General features: G+C 58.6%; 1 protein-coding gene across 2 annotated transcripts in view; it reads right to left on the reverse strand.

Moving 5' to 3' along the window:
• FBLN2 (fibulin 2) overlaps positions 1-19,273 on the reverse strand; it is a 65,655-nt gene extending 46,382 nt beyond the window's left edge. For both annotated transcript variants that reach the window (XM_043886160.1, XM_043886159.1), the window contains exon 1: positions 19,164-19,273. The gene's annotated coding sequence lies outside the window, so the exon portion shown is untranslated. The remainder of the gene's footprint in view (positions 1-19,163) is intronic.
• Positions 19,274-25,083: the final 5,810 nt, after the last annotated feature.

Genomic DNA, 25,083 nt, shown 5'->3' on the forward strand with positions numbered 1-25,083 from the left:
TCACTGCTAAAGTTCTCCGATTTAGAAACACACAATGAAGTGACATCGTTAGTATTTTAAGTTTGTAAATTTCACACCTAAAAAATATAATGATATGGACTTCACTTTATTAAGTTTTTAACAGAGAAAGGAAACAGCCTTCATGCTGCCCGCCTCCTGGCTGAGCTGGGGAGAGCACAACGAAAGAATGTGGGAGAACACGAAAGAACACAGAACATGATGAGAGAACACCATGAGAGAACACGGGAGAACACCGTGAGAGAACATGGGAGAACAGATGACAGAACACGGGAGAACAGATGAGAGAACACAGGAGAACACCATGAGAAAACATGATGAGAGAACACCATGAGAGAACATGGGAGAACAGATGAGAGAACATGGGAGAACCGATGAGAGAACACGGGAGAACAGATGAGAGAACACGGGAGAAACAATGAGAGAACACCATGAGAGAACACCATGAGAGAACATGGGAGAACAGATGAGAGAACATGGGAGAACACCATGAGAGAACATGGGAGAACACCATGAGAGAACATGGGTGAACAGATGAGAACATGGGAGAACACCATGAGAGAACATGGGAGAACAGATGAGAGAACACGGGAGAAACGATGAGAGAACACGGGAGAACAGATGAGAGAACACGGGAGAAACGATGAGAGAACACGGGAGAACAGATGAGAGAACACGGGAGAAACAATGAGAGAACACCATGAGAGAACACCATGAGAGAACATGGGAGAACAGATGAGAGAACATGGGAGAACACCATGAGAGAACATGGGTGAACAGATGAGAACATGGGAGAACACCATGAGAGAACATGGGAGAACAGATGAGAGAACACGGGAGAACACCATGAGAGAACACCATGAGAGAACATGGGAGAACACCATGAGAGAACACGGGAGAAATGATGAGAGAACACGGGAGAACAGATGAGAGAACACGGGAGAAACGATGAGAGAACACCATGAGAGAACACCATGAGAGAACATGGGAGAACAGATGAGAACATGGGAGAACACCATGAGAGAACATGGGTGAACAGATGAGAACATGGGAGAACACCATGAGAGAACATGGGAGAACAGATGAGAGAACACGGGAGAAACGATGAGAGAACACGGGAGAACAGATGAGAGAACACGGGAGAAACGATGAGAGAACACGGGAGAACAGATGAGAGAACACGGGAGAAACAATGAGAGAACACCATGAGAGAACACCATGAGAGAACATGGGAGAACAGATGAGAGAACATGGGAGAACACCATGAGAGAACATGGGTGAACAGATGAGAACATGGGAGAACACCATGAGAGAACATGGGAGAACAGATGAGAGAACACGGGAGAACACCATGAGAGAACACCATGAGAGAACATGGGAGAACACCATGAGAGAACACGGGAGAAATGATGAGAGAACACGGGAGAACAGATGAGAGAACACGGGAGAAACGATGAGAGAACACCATGAGAGAACACCATGAGAGAACATGGGAGAACAGATGAGAACATGGGAGAACACCATGAGAGAACATGGGTGAACAGATGAGAACATGGGAGAACACCATGAGAGAACATGGGACAACACCATGAGAGAACATGGGTGAACAGATGAGAACATGGGAGAACACCATGAGAGAACATGGGAGAACAGATGAGAGAACACGGGAGAAATGATGAGAGAACACGGGAGAACACCATGAGAGAACACCATGAGAGAACACCATGAGAGAACATGGGAGAACAGATGAGAGAACATGGGAGAACACCATGAGAGAACATGGGAGAACACCATGATAGAACATGGGTGAACAGATGAGAACATGGGAGAACACCATGAGAGAACATGGGAGAACAGATGAGAGAACATGGGAGAACACCATGAGAGAACATGGGAGAACACCATGAGAGAACATGGGTGAACAGATGAGAACATGGGAGAACACCATGAGAGAACATGGGAGAACACTGTGAGAGAACATGGGTGAACAGATGAGAACATGGGAGAACACCATGAGAGAACATGGGAGAACACCGTGAGAGAACACGGGAGAACAGATGAGAGAACACGGGAGAACATGGTAAGAGAACACCATGAGAGAAACCCATGAGAGGACACGGGAGAACACCGTGAGAGAACACGGGAGAACAGATGAGAGAACACGGGAGAACACGGTAAGAGAACACCATGAGAGAAACCCATGAGAGAACACGGGAGAACACCGTGAGAGAACACGGGAGAACAGATGAGAGAACACGGGAGAACACGGTAAGAGAACACCATGAGAGAAACCCACGAGAGAAGACGGGAGAACGCCATGACCACACAGGAGAACACGACGGTGGCACAGGGGCCCGTCCAGCGGGGCGGCAGCAGAGCGGCGCGGCGGCCACACAGCAGGAGCAGCAGCCTGCGTCCGCGGCCGGTCAGCCAGGGCTGAGGGCACAGGCCCCCAAGCCGGCGCCCTCCAGGACAGGGCCTGTTCCGCCAGCGCTGTGGCCCCAGTGTGGGGAGGCAGGTGCCAGCCCACAGGAACTCTGGAGGTTACTGAACGCCAGGCAGCCATGAGGACAATGGAGACATAAATGAATGAAAGCCAGGAAATGGGACAGGAAGAGGCCGGGGCGGGGGAGAGGCTGTGTCGGCCAGGGAAGTCGAGCAAGGCTTCTCTGAGGAAGTGACATTTGAGCGGAGGCCTGAGCCCCGTCCCTCTCCGGAGGCAAAGCTCGGCAGACGCAGAGACAGCGAGTGCAAAGGGCCTGAGGCGGGACCGGGGCGGGGGAGGGGTTCCCCCCCACCCGCAGGGTCCACCCACCACGGTGGAGCCCAGCGACCAGGGCCAGGGTGCTAACGGCCAATGAGCCCCGGAGCCCAGAAAGACCCGACGGGATGCTCGACTTAAAGCGTTCCTCTGCTGCAGCGCTGAGAGCAGGAAACTGGGCAAATGATGGGCGGCGGGGGAGAGGACGGGGCGGGACTGGCTGACAGCCTGGGCTGGGGGTAAGGAGTCCAGGAGAAGCGGAGGTCTGGGCCTGAGAGTCAGGAAGGATGGATGGAGCTGGGGCCTCCTCGGGCAGGGAAGATCATGGAGGAGGGCCATGGACGTGCAGGGCAGACTGGGCCAGGCTGAGTTTGAGAAGCCCGGAGATGGTCCAGGGGAGGATGGGAAGGATGCAGCCGAGGACAGGAGCATGGCTGGGTGGGGCCAGAAGCCAGGGAGCCCCTGGGCGAGGGCTGACCCCCACGTCCCCTCAGGAGGGCGGAAGACCCCACAGCATGGAGGCCCGAGATCCCCAGGACAAACCACAGAGATGGGGAGACAAAGGCAGCCCCTCCGGGTCAGAGACAGACCGGGCTGCAGGGAGCAGAGGGAGCTCCCCCCAGAGATGAGCACGCCGACCGGGAACCCACACGCGAGAGAGGCCTGGGAGGGCACAATCTCTACACGGCTGGTTCTCGGATCCAAACGTGCCGTTCCAGGGGGTGCCTGCTGCTGTTCTCCCAAATGTCTGACTTCTGCAGAGAGGCGCCCCCTTCCAACCTAAAAAGAGGAATCACGAGGGGAGGGGCTGAGAAAGGGTTCCTCACCTCCTGCAGCCAGAGAGTGGGGGGACACACGGAGAGCCTGTGGCTGGGCTGGGGTTGGGGGGCGCCGGGCCCGAGGTAGGTGCTCATCGGGCACCAGGCAGACGCAGGGTGAGGCTCCCCCAGGCTCTCCCAACACCCGCAGATGAGCCTAGCTGGGCAACGCACGCACGGTGATGATAAGACTACGACTGTCACAGTGCCAGCCAGCCTACGTGAGCCCTGGAGCGGGCACCGCGAAAGGGGCACTCGTGCGTGCGGGGCGGGCGCCGGGCTCTCCTGACCCGTGGGGTCCCCCCCCCCCCGAGGGATCTGTAGCCCGCGGCGATGGCCGGTGATGGGCATCTGGGCGTCCTCTCGGGGCCTCACGCTCCATCAGCAAGACAGGGAATGGAGGGAAGATGGGAGGCGCCTTCGGCTGGGGGCATCCCACCCTGCGGGCCCAGGACAGGCTCGGGGCAGCAGCAGGGAGGTGGGGTGGCCCGGGGCTGACCACAGCTCTGCCAGGGAGGGGTTCTGATGCAGCCTCGGGGTCAGGGTCTCACAAGCGGGGTGTGGGCAGGGTGGAGCCGGGGCTCACTCAGCAAGGCTCTCGTCCAAGGGTGTCCAGGGAGACGTGCCTACCGTCCCACAGCCCCGCATCCACAGGGCGCCCGGGGAACACGGGGCTGGTGACGCTGACCACACCCCCGCTGCCCTCACTGCCCGGCTGCGAGCTCCTGTCTGTGCCACCCTCACTGCTACCCGCCGCCCCAAACACAGACACACGTTCCTCCATTCAGATGACCCCCACCCCCATAAATGGACCACAGCGCACCCGTCCACAGAAGCCCCGGACTCACACTCCCTGAGCTGGCAAGGCCACCCGGATGCCCCCACGCGGGGCATCAACTCATCACCACTACCGAGCGTGGGGTCTGGCTTCACGTGACAGACAGTGAATCACAGATAAGGGAATTCTTCCTTTCTCCAGTTCGCTGAGCCTTCCGATTCTGACAAGAACAGGCTTGCCAGAGCGAGCCAATAAAAATACAAGACATGCAGTTACAGAGGAATTTCGGATAAACAAGGCATCATTGTTTGGGACTAAGTCAGTCCTGTGCGATATTTGGGAGATACTTATTCCATCCTTTCTCTGAAATTCCAACGTAACCGGGCATCCTACATCTTTACCAGGCAACCCCAGACGAGAACAAAGTCTCAGGTTGATGCTGGTGTGGCTTCAAAACTTTAAAAATATCTGTGGGGCATCTTTCTTTTAAACCCGAGGCAGACACAGCCAAACACTGAGGCTCTCAAGCAGCTGGGGATGACAGAAGGGAAATAAACACTCAGGACCCGTGTAGACACACCAGTTATAGGCACGCGAGTCATCGGGACCACCTGGCCTGCCGGCCGCCCCCTCCCAGAGCAGCGCTGGCCCCAGCGTCTCCCAGAAGCCTGTCCAGACCACGGCCCGTTGCCCCTGAGTCCAAGCAGAGGGTGAGTGCCAACCAGTCACCCCACCGTCCGTCCACGGAGTGTGTTTGGAACCCACATGGTGCTTCTGAAATTAGTTGTTGTTATTAACACTGCAGTGTTACTAATTTACATAATTGATTTAATGTTACGACACATAAAATCAGAACATTTTACACTCAACCTGGATTTCCAATTTCTCTAGGAAAACCTGAAGCTGGGCCTGACAGCGGGGCCTCAGTGGTCCACGGTGGGTCCACGCTCACTGTCCACTGACATCATGGGGCTCCTCCCGGCGCCCCATCTCTATCCCCTGGAACCCTCCCGGGCCTCTCCTGTCTACACACAGGCTCCTCCTCCCGGGGGAGGTGGGGGTCCCTGCTTCTTCCGGCCCAGAGTCTCTACCTGAACCGCCTAGTGTTCTGGGCTAGGAACTGTCTCTTCTCTAAGTGGAAGCTAGGGAATCGTGCCCACTCCAAGAAGTCCACTCCAAGGAGCCTCCAAACCTAGAGAGCATATTAAAAACCAGTGACGTCACTTTGCCGACAAAGGTCTGTATCGTCAAAGCTATGGTGTTTCCAGCAGTCAGGTACAGATGTGAGAGGTGGCCCACAAAGAAGGCTGAGCGCTGAAGAAATGATGCTTTCAAACTGTGGTGTTGGAGAAGACTTGAGAGTCCCTTGGACTACAAGGAGATCCAACCAGTCCATTCCAAAGGAGATCAACTGTGAATATTCATTGGAAGGACTGATGCTGAAGGTCCAATATTTTGGGCACCTGATGCAAAGAGCCGACTCACTGGAAGAGACCCTGATGCTAGGAAAGACTGAGGGCAGGAGGAGAAGGGGACGACAGAGGATGAGATGGTCAGATGGTGTCACCGACTCAAGGGACGTGAGTTTGAGGAAGCTCCAGGAGACACTGAAGGACTGGGAGGCCTGGCGTGCTGCAGTCCATGGGGCTGCAGGGAGTCGGACACGGCTGAGCAACTAAACAACAACCAAGGAGCCCGCTCCTACCCAGGCGGCCTGGAAGGTCAGTGGTGTGAGAATCCGACATCACCCGCGCAGCCACACGAGACACACGAGCGTGGGAGGGAAGGCAGGAGTGACGCGCGGGCGCCTCCCAGAAGCAGAGCCTGAGGTGGGGTTCTGAGCCCGGGGTCACTGGAAGAACCCTGGGGAGAAGGGCAAAGGAGACACGATGGCAATGGAGTCGTCTCGGCCCAAGTCTGACATCTGCCTGACTCCACGGGGAGCATCCAGGGCTCACCCCCGTCAGGCGCGTCGGAGGGTCATGGGCTGACGATGGCGGAGGGAGGATAGCGGAGATCACCTCCTGGGCCTGCGGATGGGGCGGGGGCGGGCGACACTGTCGGCCAAGGGTGAGCGTCTGGAGAGGGTGCAGGCGTGAGCCAGGAGCAGGAGCAGCCTGGGCACCAGCGGGGACCACAGGCTCTGCCGCGCACACACAGACACACACACGCGCGTGCGTGCGCACAAGAGCAGGTCAGGGAGCCTAATCCAAGAAACCACCCCCAAACCTAGCTTCAATTTCTATATAATTTGGGCTGGGATCACCCCAGGCTCCGAAAGGTAAGAAGTAATGTCCTAAAATGTCAACTCAATGGACATGAGTTTGAGCAAACTCCGGGAGACGGTCAAAGACAGGGAAGCCTGGCGTGCTGCAGTCCACGGGGTCCCAAAGAGTCGGACACGACTGAGCGACTGAACAACCACGTGTCCTGAAAATAGTGTTTGCACACCGATGTTCACAGGAGCATTATTCACACTAGGCAAAAGTAACCCAGGCATCCATCAACAGACAGATGGATCAACACTGTATGGTTCCCTACACACAACGGAGTATTGTCCAGCCGTAAAAGGGAAGTTCTGAAACCTGTGACAACACGGATTAACCCGGAGGACACTGCGCTCAGTGAACAAGTCAGACGCACGAACGAGGACGGCACGACCCGCTCACGTGCGGTCCTTACAGAAGTCAGCTCCAGAGACGGAAAGCAAGACGGGGGTGCGGGGGGTGGGAGGGGCGCGTGTCTAAGGGGGCAGAGTGTCTGTTTGAGAAGATGGAAGGTTTTGGAGAGGATGGTGGGGACGGTCACACAACAGTGGGAAGGGACTTACCGCTACAGAGGTGTCCATTCAAAAATGGCTCAGTGGGCCAGTTTTATATGTGTCTTCTACAGTCAGAAGTAATAAAACATGTGCGCTGTGGAGCCAAAGTGCAGAGTCAAGGAGCAGAGAGAGCAGAGGAAAAGAAGTGCTGTGCTGAAGACCCACAGGAAGCCAGGGTGCCCCCGAGACCTCCCCGTTGTAGTAAGCTTCCTGGCAGCCAAGGCCAAAAGGGAAATTGGAGGATGACCCGGTGCTCCTTGTCTGATAAGAGGAAGTCATCTAATTCTCTGGGAAAAATAAACGTGCTCTTGGCACAGAAAGTCAGGAGGGATTTTAGCTGTTGATCAGGTTCGTATTAACCTTTACTTCCTCAGCACCGACAGAATGCCCAGCACTGGCCTGAGAACTTCCAGCGTGTTGATCTTATTTAACCATGCTTGACAGATAAGGAAACGCGGGCCCACACGGGCCCACAGTGACACCAACAGGAAAAGGTGGTTCAGATATCGGAAGGCAGATCCACCTGGCCAGGGAGCACAGCCTGGGTCCTCCACTTTGCAGGAATTCATTGCCCACCTGCCACCTGCCAGCCCCCACAACAGGTACTGGGACGCGGCCACGAACAAGAACCCCAGCGGCCAAGACCTTGTGTGGCCAACATCCTGGTGGATGGAAGAGACAAGTAACGTGTAAGGCGGGAACAAGGAGGTTGTGAGGGATGACCCTGGCAAGACGGGGCCGCACGGGCCTCACCGAGAAGGCGATGCTAGGTTGTGAGGGATGACCCTGGCAAGACGGGGCTGCACAGCCTCACTGAGAAGGCGATGCTTGGGCTGAGAGTCGCCTGGCACAAGTGCCAGTCTCCTGGCTAAGATGCGGGAGACGCGAGCCAGGAGGTGGTAACAGCATGTGCAAAGGCCCCGTGGCCTGAGCCAGCTACACTCCTTGTGGCCGGCATGCAGGGAAACAAAGAACCAAAGGAGAGGATGTGACGGGAACAGCAAGATGGAAAAGAGGTGGGGGTGTGAAAATTAAGGACGGAGAGAAGGTCAGAGAGGAGACCAGTCAGTCACCCATGCCCAGGGCCCCCGAGAACGTGGCAAAGTGTCTTCGTGGACACTGTTCCAACAGGGTGGCGGGTCCCAGCACGTTAGGAAGTCGTCAGGAAGCCGGAGGAAGATTCCAGCCACAGGAAGCAGGGAGCCGGGTCAAACTGTGTCCTCATCAAGGAGGGAGAGCAAGCACAGGGGGCACGGCTAGACAGCCAGGCCCAGCGAGGCCGGTGGGTACCTGGGTGCCGGGCGGGGGTGGGCGAAGGACCACGGAAGGAAGGGCTGTCCTCCGGGGCCAGAGGTGGCGGTGGTCACAGGAGCGTTTATTCACTTGTATGCTGGCTTTCATGGACTTTTTGGTACATTTTGGTATGTGTGTTTTTTCACAAGGGAAGAGACTTTTAAAAGAAAAGAGCCTATTGTAACAGTCCAGAAAAAGGAAGCAGAGAGCTATTGGCAGGAGAAATGGACCGAAGTGGACAGATAGGAGAAATAGTCACAAATCACCCAAAGAAAAGTGATTAGGCCTGGCTTCCATCTTTAAAGGCTGATATTCCTTCCCTTTCTCATGGGAAGATATCTCAGTAATTGATGCCGTCATCTGCAAAAAGACAAGTCTGGCCAGGGGAGAGTGGGCAAGGCTGAGGGCACAGGGGACTCGCCTGACACCCCCAAGGTGGAGGGGGACTAGAGGGAGAGTGCAGGGGACCCCGGGTCTCGGGCCAACCCGGGGTGCAACGTGCTGACGGCAGGGGGGCCCAGGTGGAAGGCACAGTGGGTGTTGGGGTCCATGTGCTCACACTCATGGCCCTGGAGACCCTCCACGGGTGAGCTTGTGCAAACACCGGGAAGATCCTCCTTCCAGTTTAACAGCCAGACTTTTTCCCCTCCCTTCCCTCTCTTTGCTCATAAAGAGAAAAAAAAAAAAGGAAGTAAAATGATTAAAACCTCCTTAAATCCGGAGTGAGAGTTGAGCCTTCATATATAATCGCTAATCTCATTATCAACATAAGTAGGTAAAAAATGACAAAGATGAACACCCGTGACTTACAATCAACCCTCAAGAAAAGAAAATGCTGCTTTTGGCACAGGACGGAGCTGATATTTTCCTTCCCCAGGAGTCACGACTCTGGAGAGAGGAAACACACTGGGCGGAGCGGTGAGAAATGGCCCTGCCCGCGGCCAAGGCTGAGCTCATCACCCTCCCCACCTGCGTCCCCACGCCCTCCACCCGGCCCCAGGCAGACAGACAGGCATCCAGCTTGCCCGTGGTCCTACCCGCCGAGGACTTCTTGCCCGACTGCCTCCCAGCTGCTAGAAATTCTGATGGCTCTCTACCACCCCCAGTCTCTTGGTTAATCCACCCATCTCCACCACAGAAGCAAAATGTGAGCAGAGATGAGCACTCACTGGACATGGGACGGCTTCTCATCACCCATCGTACACTCACCCTCCTTCCAAGAAGGGCCCCTGGATTTCATTCCGGGGTCCACAGCACTCAACTGTCATGCCAACCAGTGCTTCTCATTCCTCTTGCAACAATGCCTGACCCAGGGATGGACACCAGGCCAACCTGAGCCCATGAGGCCCAATTCAGGTGAGACATTGGGCAAACGGCCTCTCTTGTTCCCACCATATTAGATATGAACTGATTTAACACTGAGGGTCCCTGAAGCCATCTTGTCATCAGATGGAGACTGTCTGAGGCTGGAGTCAACTCAAAAAAAACAAAAAATGAAAAGCCAAGATACAGAAAAAAGAGAAAGAGTCACAGTGACAGCTGGTGAGCTCCTGGATCCAGCCATACCTGAAGCTAACCAATAAGCTGAACTTTGCAATGTCATGAACCCATTTTGTTTAAGCTTTCCATCACTTGCAACCAAAAGTCTTAACAGATATATAGGCTTATATATAAAAAAAAAAAAAAAAACACCTGATGCCTATCATTATGGAACCAGGGTTGAATATCCCTGGTGCAAGGATAAAGTGAAAACTCCTAAGGTTAGCTTTCAAAGTCCTTCACCGTCCAACTCCCACCTATCTTTCCTACTGCATTTCTCTCAGTCGCCCTCCACATACGTAATTCCCGTTAAATTCTAAGACTCTGGTTCCCAACCGCTCCTTTTGGCGCGTATCATTACGCCAAACAAATCATTACCCCAAACTCCCTCCTGAATCTCTGCACACCCAAATCTAACCTTAAGGCCAAGACCAAGGGCGGTGGATGGATGAATGGATGCATGGATGAAGGCACAGATGGATGCATGAATCAGTGGATGGATGATTGGGTGGGCACCAGCTGGAAGGGGGATGAGAAGGTGGACCAGCAGATGGTAAGTGAATTGGCACGTGGATGGACAGCTGATGAAGAGATGGACGGGTGTCTGATGGATGGTGGTCCGATCAGGGATGCTGGGTGAATGAGTGGCAGATAGAAGACAGATGGATGTGAAGATGGATCAGTGGATGGAGGAGTAACCAGCCTGTGGATAAATGTCTGATGGATGGGCAAGCGGGTGGGTGGAAAGATGGGTGAGGAGATGCAGGCAGTGTGGATGGGAGGGTGGGTTAACAGTGGGGGCATCACGGGGACGAACGGCTGAAGGACAACGGGCTGGCTGGGCAGGGAACGGGTCAGCAGACAAGCGGAGGCTTGGATGGCGGGTGGGCCAGCAAGTGAGCAAGTGGTGGCGGGCGCTCACCGTGAGCAAGTGAGGGGAGTTCTCGCTCCATCAGCGCTCCTCCCAGCCTCCCTGGGAGACCCAGAACGAGGCCCACGGCTCCCCTGCACTGCGGTGAACAGCGTGCAAAGCTCGGGGCGGGCGTCAGACTGGCTCACGTTCACAGCCCAGCGGAGCCACCTCCTGCCGTCTGACCACAGACCAGAGGCTCCAACTCTCTGAGCTTCCTTTTCCCCATCCATCCAGTGAGGAGAACACGCTACCCTCGCAGGGCGCTGTGGAATGAAATTTAAACGTAGCTGCAGAGGCCAGCCCAAGGCCTGGTTCAGTCAGAGCTGACGATAATTCCCACTCTATTAAAAACTGTTCCAGCGCCTACAATAAGAATGGGGCCTCCTCCTCCCGTTTTATGAGACTAGGAAAAGTCCTGATACCAAAAGCAGACGTGGACACGACAAGAGCGAGGTACCGGCCAGCCTCACTTATGAATCCAGCTGCCAAGCCCTAAGTAAAATATCAGAAAATTGAATCCAGCAGCATATTACAGGGCTAATAATACATCGTGTCCAAACAGGGTTTACCTCAGGAATGCAAGCGCCGTACAACACTGAAAAATCAAGGCAATTCCCTAAAAGACAAATTCTATGTGATCCTTTCAATGGATGGTACTCAATCTTCAACATTTCGTGATTAAAAGCCCTGAGAGAAGTCAGCGGCTGCTGGTACAGCAGATCATCTACTCGGTCCCCACTGGAGGGGACCCTCCGTGCCAGGCATCGAGAATGGGTCCACCCATCACCCCACACACACACACACAGAATAAACTGGCCTTTACAGGGATTTAATTCCTCCCCTGTGCGCGTGTATGCCCAGTTATATATGACTCTATGTGACCCCACGGACTGCAGCCCTCCAGGCTCCTCCGTCCATGGGATCCTCCAGGCATGGATACTGGAGTGGGGTTACCATGCCCTCCTCCAGGGGATCTTCCTGACCCAGGGATCGAACCCACGTCTCCTGTGTCTCCTGCACGGCAGGCGGACTCTTCAGCCACTGAGCCACCTGGGAGCCCAGTGTCTCTCCCCTGAAAGGGACGCAGAGGTAGGAGATCGACTCTGGGGCCCGCCGTTCCTCCAGAGCCTCCCAAACCAGGCACGGGCCCTCCTCCAGGCCCTGGACTCCGGGGGTCCATGCACGCTGAGAAACCTCTGGAGGAGGAGAGGGGAGTCCCCGAGGGGGCCGGGACCCGGTTCTCCCCCTACCTCTGGGCTCACGCAGACCGCCTCCGGCTTCCTGTTTTTCTTCTCCTTCGGATGCGACATATATCTACAAGGGAAGCTGAAAGACCAAGGGTCCCTCCACGAGAGATGCATGTCCATTACCTGAGGGTCTGTGTGAGCAGGAGTGTTGGGGCAGAGGGGCGTGAGGGAAGAGCATCCGCGTGCACGTGAAATCTGAGTGAGTACGCGTGTGGGCAGGTGTGTGCCCCGAGGCACGTTTAAGCATGCAGGAGTACGTGTGAGTGAGTGTGAGCCCGTGAACCCCTGCCCACTGGGCTCCCAGCGGCACTCGTGTGACCGGGGTGTCAGCGCCTACCACACCCCGCGTCCTGTCTGACCTCAGCGCGGGCAGCTCTGCCCACATCGCCGCGCTCCGGGCTCCCGTGGTGCCCAGGGCAGGCTGGTTCTGCTACCACCTCCCCTCTACCCAGACGGGCCAGATGCTCACGGGGCCAAGGCGGGCAGGTTGCCTCCCTGTGCTGGGAGCTGACCTCTCCCATGGATGTGCCGGAGGCAGGGACCCGGCTCTCCTGCTCAGCCCTGATGCTGCTGGTGGGCAGGATAGTGGGGACGGGTGGCCCGATTCATTTGACCAGCCCCAGCTCAGGATATGAGATGCGTCCTCAATGGGAGTGTCACCTACACTCATCCCAGAAGGGCCTCCAGCAATGGAGGAAAACTCACCTGATGTCACCTGGCAAGTCACTGGCTAAGTGGGAGGTCATACCGTAACCACCACCGGTGAGTGTCCACCCTTCACACAGAAGCCCCGTCTCCTGGGTCCTCCTCTGAGCCTCTCGGAGGCCAGGGACGGACTCTAGGGTTGGGGGTGGGGGGCGGGGACAGAGAGAGACACAGAGACAGAGAGGGGAGCAGCGGCAGGCAGACAGACAGACAGACAGGGATGGGCAGGAGGTACGATGAAGCGGACGGGCAGGGGGCCAGCCCAGCAGACCCGGGCTCCTGGACCACCCTCCGAAGCATCAGCGTCCGGAAGGTGGGGCAGCCAGGGAGGCTCTGTGACCGTCTGGGGCCTCTGCCAGGCCAGCACCGCCGTCTACTTGCACAGCCCTGAAATTTAGAAACTTCTTACAGCTATCCCCAAAGGGCCCCCAAGGCTGTCAGCCAACTCTACTGGAGCAGAGATGGGCAGCAAGTAGGATCAAGCCCTGGACCCTGGAGGTCAGGGTTCAAATGTGAGCCCAGCTCCCCAGAGGCTGTGGGCGGCTCAGAGCATGTGCTCCCAGAGCAGACCCGCTCCTGTCTGTTCAGGAGCCCAAACACAACAGCCTCCCAGCAACAAGGGCAGGCTCCAGAGGCGATATAAAGACCGCAGCACAGCGCCAGGCAAACAACAGGCGTTCAATAAAGGACCTGCCTCAGCTCCTCTCAAGCTCACAGCTCCTCAGGTCTGCCCATTGCTCTGGGCCCGCTGCCAGGCACACCCTTCTGGCCTGAGCAAACTCCTATTCAACCCTCAAGACCCAGCTCAGCATGCCCTCTGCCAGGAAATCTTTCCTGGGCGGTGACAGCTGCCTTTTTTGCCCGCCCTGTGCCCTGTGCATGGAGTCCTGACCACGTGGAGAAAGGAAGTCTGGGCTGGAGGTCAGGACCCTGCAGCCTCACCCCCAATCTCCAACTCCCCACTTTCCAGGCCCAGGCTGATGCATCGGCACCCTGGCCGGGCAGGGTCCTCACCCCCACCATCACCCAGCACCTCAGATCCCTCTTCTCACACTGCAGGCCGTGCCTGGGCACCGGTGTCAGCAGAGCCAGGAGGGCTGTCTGCAGTTTGCAGATGAGGAAACTGAGGCCCTAGGAGGCGAGACGGCCTGAGGCCAGCAGGGTCTGCTCAAAGGCAAGGGCCTCCATGGCCACAGGCAGGCATCCACGCCTGGGCACATGGGGGCTGCTGGCCCCCACCCTCTTGGCCACACAGAGGCTCCTGACGCTCCCTGCCAACTACCACCGCCCCCCACCCCCGGCGGGCAGGCAGAGCATTTCCTTGCCGACGCTGACCCAGGTGGGGGCGCCCCGGCCGCCCACATTACAGCACCCCCCCCCGAAAAGCCAGGCTCCCCACCCTGGAGGAAGGAAATAACCTTTCCCCAAAGCAGGACTTTCTCTGCAATAATCTCCATATATGAGAAGACGGGCATTTTTGCAATGCTTCCAGATTCCAACAACCCCGAGGACAATGGTACAAAATGACGCATGATTTGACCCCACAGGGGCCCCGGGAAGGGACCAGCCCGAAGGAAAGGAATCAGTGGTTCGTGTGCGCCACGGTACCCCATAACCCAGGGCCAGCCCGCCCGGGGCAGGACGCGAGGTGGACAGACCTGGCCCCCGCCCAGCCCTGGTCCTCACTTACTGCATGACTGCAGCCAGCCTCCCACCTACGCTGAGCCTGCTGCCCTGCCCTGTCGCCCGCCCAGGCCTCCTGCTGGCCGGCGGACCTCCGCCCCCAGTCCCACCCCTGCGCTGCCAGAGGGCCCCGCCGCTCCGCTCAGAAACGCCCGAGGCTGCCCACCCGCCACCCTCGGAGCAGGACTCAAGGTCCTCCCTCTCTGGTCCAGGGCGTGAGGCCAGCCTCACATCCCGCCTCCCCTCCAACTCATCCGAGAGGGACCAGTGTTCTCCCGTCCACCCATCAGCCTCCACAGTACAGAGAAAGTATCGCCCCCTCCAGGAAGCCCTCCCTGACCAGGCCCAGACTCCCAGAGGCCCCGGGCTCCCCCCAGGACTGCTCTGACAGAAGCATTTCAGAACTGCCTTCGTGGGTCCCTGGGGCCCTCAGGATGGCTACAGGAGCGGCCACGGGCCGGCCCACACCAGAGGCCGTCCTGAGTGCTGTGTGAGGAGGGGACTCAAGGTCCCTCATACAAAGGAACCCCGAGTCCGGCCAGCCTCTCCCAGATGCTCCCACACAATCCCCACCCTGGGTTCCCAACCTTCCCGGGGGCAGGCTACGACCCCACTCCCAGCAGCCAGGTTAAAAAAAACCCTGAAAATCCCAATCAGATCGGGATTTGACCCTGATTTCTCATCACAGCCAGGGTAAAACTGAAAGCCCTCCTGTATCCCCAGATCTGACCACCCCCATGCTCACGGGGGTCCTTCCTCCAGCTGCTCCGGGTTATGTGTCCCTGCTGTGCCCCCTGCCCCGAGCCCCACTGGCCTCCGCTGACGTCCCACCTACGCAGCCCCACCCCAGCCCGGTCCCGGGTGCACCCGGCCAGCTCGGGACTTCACAGTGAGCATCCATCTGTCTCCCTGAGACAGCGAGCTCTCTGGGGGGCAAAGGAGCTGGTCCTGGCACTGCTTTCCCCAAGGACAGCAACCAGCACCCACTGGGTATCACTTCCTTCCTCCTTCCAACAACCCTAAGAGATGGGTTATGACACCATTTGACAAGAGGGGGTCCTGTCCCGAAGGAAGCATGGCCTGGTGGGATCTGAGCCTTGCACATCGCCAAGGCGGGGACTTCCCTGGGCCCAGCAGGCCCCCGTGGTCTGGACCTGTTGCTGAGCTCTGGCCCGGCTGGCAGGCAGACTGCGGAAGCAGGCTGAGGATGGGGCGCTAAGCGCCATGGTGCCCACCCCAGGAAGAGCCAGCAGTCAAATCTGGAGACGAAAACTCTTACAGGAAAAGGGGCAGAGAAAAGGGGGGCATTTTTTCTTTTGTCCAATTGCCAAACTTTGCAAAACGTGACTTTGCTCGCATCTAATTTTAATTGCAGTGGAAACCTTTGTATACTGTGCCAGGAAGAAGTCAGTCTGTTCGGTAAAGCAAGGAACTTAGAAACCGTCCCTAAACACTGAACTTAAAACTCACAAATGCTCACTCACCCACCAACTGCTCAGCTGCGTCTGACTCTAATGTGATGCTTAAACAGTGAACACAGTGGTATGGCTCGAAATCCAGAAACACAAGGCATGCGGTGGGAGTGCCACCTGATCTTACACCCTGGGCCCCCACCTGCACACGCCCTCCAGGTAAAGCACAGGTAACTCACCCCAGGGCTTCCTCCCAGCGTTTGCCTACGAGCATGTAAGCAAATGCGGATTCACAGCTCTTAGTTGACACAAGAAACTGCATTTTACACACTTCAGCACCTTCTTCTCTTCTCTCAACACATCTCGAGGATCACAGCCTCTTTTTTACAGCCTCATAGGATTCCATCGGAAGGCTGCACCAACACCTATTTCACTAGCACGTATCACCCTGGATCTCAAAGGTCTGTCGACGGCCCTGTCTCCTCACCTACCCGGTAGCTTCTCAAGGGGGAGACCTGCCCTCGGGCCCAGGCCGGGACAGGGCCTCCCCGCTCCTGCCAGCATCCTCTTGGTGGGGGCACACAGCCTCCAGATCGCGCCACCTAGAAGGCTGCCTTAAAATGGCAATTAGAGTTCGTGGCTCCCTGGATAAACACGTCCCTGCAGCTTTCCAACTCCCTGCCCTGCCCCTCCTCCGGCTCCAGCCTCCGCCCTGGACACCAAGCCTCGCAGACCCCACCAAAGGCCATTTGCACCAGCTGCGCCCTCGCCTGCACGCTCCCACCTCAGCTCAGAGACCCCCCCCTCCAAGGACCCTCTCCTCCCAGCCGACTGGGCTGCCGGCTGCAGCGCCTCACAGCAACTACCCCTGTCTGAAGTCAACCCAATTCAATTCTGTTGCCTGAGTCAGCCCACCTGGTAGGCTGGAACTACATCCCAGGGCCAGGCCTTCAGGTTGGTGCGGGGGCAGGCGATGAGAGGTGGGACATCAGGGTTCAAGAAGCCAGAGAGGGGAGACACCCAGCCACCTCCTGGGCAGTGGGCTGCAGGTTCCCCTCCCCAACACCCCATTTCAGGACCATGAGCCCTGGGAAGCCATCAGCCAGAACCCGCTTTACAGAAGAGAAGACACAGGGCCACGGAAGGGCGGAACAGGCCCTTGGCACCCTCCTCCGTAGCAGGAACGGGAACCTCGGGAGGTGCAGGGACAGGACCGGGGCTGCCCTCCACCCCCAAGTCCCGCGTGCCGCCCACAGGGCCGGCCCTCAGTCAGTCAGTCAGCAAACGTCCAGGAGGCCACCCATCCCAGGCACACTTGGCTCGCAGGAATTGAGTTGCATCCATGTGGCAGAAAGAGAGCAGAGAGTCACAGCAACCAGGCCTTAATGCAGCCACCGCCCCGCCCCACGCCACCCAGGGAGAGGCCGCCAAGGAGTGGGAGCTGGGAGCCTGTCCCCAGGCCCGAGCCCCGCCCTGCAGAGCGTGCCCTCCTCCTCCAAGGCCGGCCAACGGTGGGGAAGGGAAAAAACTGCTCCCCGCCACGGCCGAGTGCAAGGCAGACACGGAATCCTGATGCCCAGCAGGACACACCGCGGTCCTCCGGAGGCCCTGCAGCCTTGGGGGACTCGGGGTCTTCAGCCTGGCGGTCCCGGGGTCACAGTGACGGCAAGGCCATAGCAGGAAGCGTGTCCACCGGCCCAGGCCCGCTTGGGGTGGGCGCTGCTGCTGCAAGGACACCTCAGATTATACAGCAGATCGAGGGGCAGCCGCAAATGTGAAAGTGGCCAGCTGGGGACTACGGCCAAGCGGGCCCCAGCCCCGACTCCAGGGGCGGCAGGCTAGCCAAACTACCCAGGGGCACCAACCCCCCGGCGACATGGGTCCCAAGCCTCCGGAACCCTGCGATTTCTCACAAGACGGAAATCCGGACTTTTCTGTGAAGCTCACCGATCTGTAAATGCTGACAGCTAATTAAATTTTTAAAAATAATACTAACATGGTGAGCGCCAAACCAAACAGCCAGGGCCAGGCTCGGTGGGGGCTGGCAAGTCCGCGCCTCCTGCGTACGAGCCTCTGACTCCATCCACGCCCTGCCCACTGCCCTTCCCAAGGCTCTGGACCCGGTGGGGGTGGGCAGTCAATCCAGCAGTAGTTCCCAGGCCCTCCCTTCCTCCTGGGGGGGCAGGGGGGACAGGGATCTTCACCCCTGTTTGCACATGGGGACGGAGACGCCCAGAGTCCCAATCACTCAGCCACAGACTCGGGCCAGGCCCAGGCACCGGCTGGCTCCAGGAGGGCCCTGCAGCAGCACCTTGATCCGAGGGGCTCGGGGTGACGGCCAGCACCCAAACGTTCTTTCCGTTTTTCCAAGTCTGGCCGGTCACGGCGACACCTGCTGGCTCAGGCCAGCTTTGGACCAGCCCGAGTGGTGGGCACACACTGAGGTGGGAATGAGACCCTGTGACCGCAAAGGGCAAGCGGGCACCCCTGCCCAGAGAGTGGGCAGGAGGAGAGGATGGGGGGAGCGGGTGAAGAGGAGGGGGAGGTCGGCAGGGTCAGTCACCCCGGCCTGCGCTCCCGGGAGCCACCCAGGCTACCCCACAAGCGACAAAGCTTCTGAGGGCTTGCCTGGGCCCCCACCGGGTCAGGAGGGCATGAAGCAGGGTGCCCATGGGGTGGCCGGGGTCCCCCGAGGAGGAAGCTGTTGTTCTGTGCAGGCATTCATGGAGCGTGTGTGGGAGGGGGGATCTGCTGACCACCGCAGGTATGCATTTGACACACGGGAGAGGCGTGTGGGACAGACCCACGTGTGTGGCACACCCGCATGCACGGCGGCGGGGCACACGCGCTTCACAGGCAGCGGGGTGGAGGCGGGCGTGCGTGTCCGGGGCCGCCCGTGTGCAAGGCACGTGTGGGTGAAGCCTGCGCGCACACAAGAGACGTGAGAGAGTGTGAGGGGCCGGGCGTGCGCAGGGGGTCCGGGGTGGGCGTGCGCGGAAGCAGGGGAACTTGGGCCGCCCGCGGTGGAGAGACGCGCGGAGGAGGAGAGCGGTGCCGACCGACCTGGGCCCGTTCCCTCCGGGGACCGGGACCGGGGGCGGGACTAGGCGGGGGAGCGCGGCAGAGGGGGAGCCGGGGGGCCCGGGGGCGCGGGCCGGGGTCCGCGTGCACTCACCGCGCTGCGCTCCGCTCGCCCGGCCGCCGGCGCGTCCGCCCGTCCGTCCGTCCAGCCGTCGGCGCGTCGAGAGCTGGGAGAGCCCGGCGGCGGCGAGGGGCGGGCCGGAGGGCGGGCCGGGGGGCGGGCCGAGCGGGCGCCGGGCCCCCGGGCCGCCCTGCCCCCTCCGCCTCCGGGGCGGGGTCTCGGCCGCGGCCGGGGAGGGGGCCGAGCGCGCGCCGCCGCTCCCCGCCCCGCCGCGCCCCCGGGGCCGGACGTGGCCGCGCCGCGCGTGCGCCTGGAGCCCCGAGCGCCCTGGGCGCGCCCCGTCTCGGCGCGGAGTCCCCGCCCTGGCCCTGCAGCCCTCAGGGGGCTTTGGCCTGGCCACCTCGGCCAGCTGGGCCTCAGTGTCCCCGCCGGGAAGATGGGCCGGCCTCCCAGAGCACGTTGAAAGGGCCCGAGGGGCCTGGCCGCCTCTCACCCGCTGGCTACCCGTCCTGGGGGCTCCCACACCACCCCTGGCCTGCTGGCCCCCGGTCCCAGCCCCCAGCCCACACGGCTGCCTGTGGCCACTGTGTGACCTCAGCCAAGGCCCTTGACCTCTCTGAGCCGAGGCTTCTCATCTCTTGAGCAGTCATATCCTAGGCTGTTGGTGGGGAGCCACGGAGAACCCCAATTTATGCCCTCCTGGCTGGGTGCAACAGGCAGTGAGCACTCCAGCTGTCAGAAGGTTGAGTGCCCTGATGCCGACCCCCACAGCCGAGGCAGGGCGCATCGTCTGGCCCCCCACTCACTGGGATTGGCAGCCTTGGAGCCTGGTGAGAGGACCTACAGGGACAGGCTGCCTTCCCAAGACCTCCCAGGCCCTGTCTCCTGGCCAAAGGCTCAGAACCCCGTCCCAAAGCCCACGTAAGCAAAACCAGCCACTGCCAGATACAGGGCAGCCCGGTGAAAGGGGGACTGGCCCCCAAATCCCCGACCCTGGAGGCCTAGACTCTGGCGCAGGGACCCACCCCCGGTCCCTTCCCCACCACCAACTTAGGGCCCAGAGAGAGTCAGGATCCCAGAACTCTGTCCTTCCATCACTGTCTCCCTTTTCACTATAAAATTTACAGAGCATGAAATTTCACCATGGCAAGTACCATTCAGTGGCGACCAGACAGTCACTGCTTTCTCTCTCATTATCTGCTAGCGCACCCGTCTCCATCTCTCTTTGCTGCTGTGGGTCAGCGTCTCCCTGTGTCTCTGGGTGTCTTCTGCAGATGGTCCAGTTCTCCCAGGCTCTCTGGGGGCGTCTCCCCCTCCCCACCGACCCTGTCTCTTCCTCTCTGCGTCTCCGCCTGTGTCTCTGTCTTTCTCTATCCTTCTCGGTCTCTGCATCTCCCTCTGACTCTGTCCTTCATCTCTGTGGCTCTCTCAGCCCAGCGACCTCTGGGAGCACCTTCCGTCCCTGCCAGGAGACGTGTGGTCCAGCGGTCTCGCCGCCTCACATCTGAGCAGCAGCCGTGGGCCCTGCCCCCACCCCAGGGGCCTGCAGAGCCCAGACTGGGGTGAGGCAGCCAAGGGCGAAGGCAGAGAGAAGGGAAGCTGCCTGCCCAGGGTCACCCAGCTGGGAGGGGGTGAAGCCAGAGAGTGCCGAGGGGCTCAGACAGGACCGGCTGCAGAAGAGCCAGAGCCGGATGGAGGGGCCAGATCTGTGCTGAGAGCCTGGGGCCAGGCCGGTGGCTTCCCACATAACCCCGCCAGGCCATTTCTCTGCAGGCCCTTTTCCCCTGGAGCGTGTTCTTGCCTGGGGCCTCTGCACTTGCTGTTCCCTCCGCCTGGAATGCCCTTCCCCCAGATCCCCATACAATGGGATGTCACCCCCCCCCACCTCCAGGGAGCCCTCCCTGAAACCCCAGCAGAGTTAGCAACTGCCCCTCCCTCCGTCCCTCTCTGCCTGCTCTATTCCTCAGAGTTCTTGTCCCTGGATGCCTTTTTAAAGTCCGTTTATAAGTAACTCTAGGTAAGCTAGCCTGGTAAGGACTCCACCATCCACCGGCTGTGTGACCTTGGGCAAGTTGCTTGACCTCCCTGGGCCTTGATTGTCTCAACTGTCAAAAGAGCCAAATGACATCAGGGCCAATCTCATGGGATTTCTGGGGAGGATTAGAGTTGAAATCCAAGAGCACTTTGAACAGGGCTTGGCCCCAGGGGGGAGCTCAGTAAATATCTGGTGATCCATTGATCGGGTGAGTGGTGAATTGAATCCTTCCTTCTGTCGGCAGACAGCCATGGAAGGCACTGGGCGGCTCTCTGCACTCCAATGCACTCCCTTTCCTCCCCAGGTGTCCAGGCCAGGAGGGGCGGCAGTGAGGTTGGGCCTCACCTTCCAACCCGCCCCCAAGGCCTGGCCAGCTTTCCAGAAGATAAAGCAGAGATACCTCCCTGTTATCTGAGCTGGAGATGAGCCAAGGCAGCCGGCCCTCAGAATCCTGCCAGGGCCGTTATCGCAAACAGAGTGCACATCACCCACCAGGAATCTGGGGCCCGGGGCCCGGCCAAGACAGGATTGGAGGAAGTTCTGGGCTGATAAGGCTGAGACAGAATGCTCAGAGTGCGCAGGGGGCTCACATCAGTGACAATCTCCCGGGCGTCGAGGCGCCAGGGCTGGCGGGTGTGGGGGCTCACCTGAACCCCTCTGCCAGCCCCGGTGGGGCGGAGAAAGCCTACTGAGCTTGCTGGGTCTATATCCTTGCTGCGTAGGCAGGAGGAGGTCCCGTGACTCTCCTGGTGCGTGAGAGACGAGAGTGCCCACAGTGATAACCTTAGACAACAGTCACGTAGGTCTGGACGCACGGGGTCTGCAGCCAAAGGGTAGGTTTAAAGCCACGTCTGCCTGCGTGACATTCGTGGTGGCTTCAGCCCTCTGCCCTTGATGGACTCGTCTGGAAAATAGTTCCTGCCCCGTGGGATTGTTTTGAAGATGCCTACGGTGTGTCTGGCACGTGAATGAGCCTTCAATTAAATGTCCGCTGTTACTAGCTGCACGCAGTCTGCACCAGCTTGAGCCGGCCGCCATCCCCCTGCACCCCTGTGTGCCGGCGGTGCAGGGGCTGCTCACTCCCCCCAGGATCCACCTGCTGCTGCCTCTGGGGGTCACGGGGAGCCCACTCCTTTTCCCAAGCCTGAGCTCTGCCCTGGGCCAGCTTTCTCAGCGCTCTGGCCTCACGTTCGCAGTGACTGGGCAGCACAGACACTGAAGAGTCCGGGCCCAGCCAGAATATTTCCTACAGACGGGAAAGATATTCAAAGTGGACGGACAGTGATTTTCAGACAGAGGCCCTCCCCAGAGTGGCGCTGCCTGCCAGACTTCTGTCCGACAGACCCAGGGTGGCCCCACCCCTGGGAACTCAGCTCTAGGACAAAGCTGCTGTCTAGAATCACCCCACTCTGGAATGATTAAATCTGAGTCTCCGGAGGGTGCAGCCAGGTGCTAGGGTTGTTTTTTTTTAAGTCCCAGTTGCCTGGAGGTGCTGCCAAGTGGGGGAAACACAGGCTCCCTGTAGCCTTCTGGCAGAACTGTGTCCCTGCCGCCTGGAGCCCACCGTGCCTCACCCCAAGCCCTGGAATCCCCTGCTGAAACAGCTGCCGAGTCCCACGGTCTGCCCCTAGGAGTGGCCGCGGTGGACACACACCAGTCCCAGGGGGTGGCCGAGGGCCGCTGCTGGCAGGTAGCTTGGACGGAGCTCAGGTCTGGGCTCAGAGTCAGGCCTGGAGCCCCGCTCAAGCCCTCTCTGCTCTGGACTCCACCTGTCCCTCCAGCCCCTTTGCCCGTCTGTGCTCCTTTCTGTGTCCCCAGCATCCTACTCGTCAACCCAGTGAAAGCTGATCGTGCGCGGCCTCTGTGTGGCCCCACTCTTCTAGCTGAAGAAGGTCAAGAACCCTCTCCCCTTCCTGCTGGCTGAAGTGAGGGCCTGGGATTGGGCACAGAGCTGGAGCGGCCCCTTGTCTATCAGGGGACGTCACGCTGGGGTGGAAGCATCCCTGAGCCTCGTGGAGTCACCGAACCTGGCCTGGCCCTTCACCTGCAAGAGAAATGAGCTCTCAGATACGCTGAGCCCTGGGTCTGTAGCCCTGAAGCCAGCCCAGTCCCTGTTCCCGGGCGTACTAAATGCCTTTTGGGGCTTCAGCCAATCTGAACTGGGGCTTTATTAGTTGCACCCAAGAGCCTCAGCTGATAGCCTGTGTTTCACTGTGGCAGCATTACCTCCCAGCAGTGGCCAGGCCCACTTAGGACACCGGATTAGTTAGCCATCAGGAATCTGTTTTTCATGATCTCCAAGGATGCTCTGCCTTAAATGAAGGTGATACTGATTGGAATGAAAAATAAACTCTGTTTATTAATCTGTTAATCATATACTTTAATAGTTCGAACTGTGGTGCTGGAGAAGACTCTTGAGAGTCCCTTGGACAGCAAGGAGATCCAACCAGTCCATCCTAAAGGAAATCAACCCTGAATATTCACCGGAAGGACTGATGTTGAAGCTGAAACTCCCAATAGTTTGGTCACCTGATGTGAAGAGCTGACTCATCTGAAAAGACCCTGATAACTGGGAAAGATGGAGGGCAGGAGGAGAAGGGGACGACAGAGGATGAGATGGTTGGATGGCATCACCGACTCGATGGACATGAGTCTGAGCAAACTCCGGGAGTTGGTGAAGGATAGGGAGGCCTGGCATGCTGCGGTCCATGTGGTCACAAGGAGTCGGACACGACCTAGTAACTGAACAGCAGTGGCAGGCCTTTAACAGGAACCCTACACTGATTAATTCATTTGATCCTCAAAGTCGTCTTTGAAGGACTAGGTGTCATCACCCCCGTTTCACAGACAAAGAAACCGAGGCCTGATGGCACAGCTGAGGCCCCAGCCCAACGCGGTCTGAGCCAGCGTCCGCACGCTCTCCCTGCCCTCTCAGAGGCAGGAGGGGAGCACCCAGTGGTCAGGCAGTAGGTTCCCCACCCACGGGGCATGAGCAGGGGCCGGGGGACCCCTTGGCAGAGTGGTTGGAGGCGCTGGATTGTGTGGAGCAGGCTGTGTGGAGAGAGGAGCTGGAGGAAGACTTCACAATCCCTCTCCCACTCTAGGATTTCTCTCCCCTTTCCCAAGCCGTCTGCTGATTCCAGGAAAGCGGCCCGGCCTGACGCCTCCCATCTGGGAATGGCCAGACCCTACCTCCTGTGGCCTAGCTCATTCATGACTCACCCCCGCCCATCCCTCTGCCTGCTGTGATGAAATTTCTGGCACTTCTGAAAAGTTCTGGTCACCCTAGACAAGACTTGGCCCAGTCTCCCCATCAGGCCAGCTTTCCTGGGAGGGGGAAGGGGAGGGAAGGGGCCAGGGGTGCTCTGCTCGGGGCGCTAGGACCTCCTTGGAGGGCTGGAAAGCTAGGTCTCAGCACCCCTTCCCTACTGGGGCAGCCCAGAGACGGGAGGCTGCTCCCAGCAAGTCTCCTGTCTGCTCTGAGCCTCAGTTTTCCCATCTGTGAAATGGGAGAGGCTGGTTCTGATTTTACTAAGTTAGGAAATGCATAGTAAAACACTCAACACTAGCAAATCTACCTTCACAAGAGAAACTCTTCCAACCCCTTTTGTTTTATATATACTAGTAGTTGCGTGAATGAGTGTACATATGTACACATACATGCATGCTAAGTCGCTTCAGTGATGTCCGACTCTGTGACCCTGTGGAGTGTAGACCCCACGGGCTCCTCTGTCCCGGGGATTCTCTAGGCAAGAATCCTGGAGTGGGTTGCCATTTCCTCCTCCAGGGGATCTTCCCGACCCAGAGATCGAACTCAAGTTTCCTGTGTCTCCTGCATTGGCAGGCAGGTTCTTTATCACTAGGGCCACCTGGGAAGCCAGTCCATATGTACGCCCACACTCAAATTCTAACACACAC

The sequence above is a fragment of the Cervus elaphus genome, chromosome 24, assembly GCF_910594005.1.
Source record: "Cervus elaphus chromosome 24, mCerEla1.1, whole genome shotgun sequence".
NCBI classification, from domain to species: domain Eukaryota; kingdom Metazoa; phylum Chordata; class Mammalia; order Artiodactyla; family Cervidae; genus Cervus; species Cervus elaphus.